The sequence below is a fragment of the Triticum dicoccoides genome, chromosome 3A, assembly GCF_002162155.2.
Source record: "Triticum dicoccoides isolate Atlit2015 ecotype Zavitan chromosome 3A, WEW_v2.0, whole genome shotgun sequence".
Classification (NCBI taxonomy): Eukaryota; Viridiplantae; Streptophyta; class Magnoliopsida; order Poales; family Poaceae; genus Triticum; species Triticum dicoccoides.
The window spans coordinates 751,069,305-751,070,482 of record NC_041384.1 but is presented as its reverse complement, the minus strand read 5'-3'; positions in this window follow the sequence as shown (position 1 = coordinate 751,070,482).

Sequence of the window (1,178 nt, the reverse complement as noted above, 5' to 3'; positions counted from 1 at the left end):
CGGGACTAAAGGTCTATCTTTAGTCCCGGTTAGAGACACCAACCGGGACAAAAGCCTTTTACCACATTAAACTTGGAAAAAATCATAACTAAATCATCCTAATTCAGAAAAATACAATATGTCAAAATTTGCAGAACAAGTTTTCTGTTTCGACAATTTTTTAAAATCACAAAATTCCAAAAGGAAAATAGAGTTTTCGGACGTTTTAGACGTTTTTAAGGTCTAGGGCTAGGGTCTAGATTTTATTGTTTGAACCCTTAGTGTTTACTATTTAGCATAGAGTTTTCGACGTTTTAAGTCCCGGGTTTAGGGTTTAGGACAATTTTTGAAATGACAATATTCCAAAGGGAAAATGGAGTTTTTGGACGTTTTAGACGTTTTAGGGTTTGGGGCTAGGGTTTAGATTTCCAAGTGCAGGGTTAGGTTGTAGGGTTTGAACCTTTAGTGTTCACTGTTTAGAATAGACACTACTAGGGAAAAGCCTATACACAGAATCTTACCAGCAGCGCGCTTTTAAATAAGGCACTGCTGCTAACTAGCAGTAGCGCTCGCGCACAAACCTCGCTGCTGAAATGAACATATCAGTAGCGCGCCCACTCTAAGACGCGCTACTGCTATAATTGCCACGATGCTGCCGCGAGGCAGTTCTAGCAGCAGCGCGCTTGTATGAAGAGCGCTACTACTAGGGACCATAGTAGTAGCGCATTTACACAATAACCGCTACTGCTAAGTTTACTAAAAAAATTAGTCCCACCTCGCTTCGTGAAGAGAGTTTGTACCACCTTAAATATGTTACTTCTTAAACTTTCACAACCACTTGGTCTTCATTGAACTCTATGTGTAAAATTTGTGGCCGCAATATGAGTCTTCACCAGTTCCTAAACTGCTGAGGACTCATATTGACAAATCAGATTGTACACAAAAGATCATTGATGATCAATGTATTTTTGATGTCTATTTTTACATGCTGACACATAGCAGTAGCGCGCTCTTTGTGAAAGGCGCTACTGCTAGGTCGTTTAGCAGTAGCGCCTTTTGCTATAGCGCGCTACTGCCAAGCCATTCCATCTCCCCCACTCTCCGACCTATCCGATCCACTCACACTCACACTCACTCGATCTCCCCCTCAACCCCCCACGCCGGTCCTCCCCCGTCGCCCCTTCTCCGATCTACGCCGC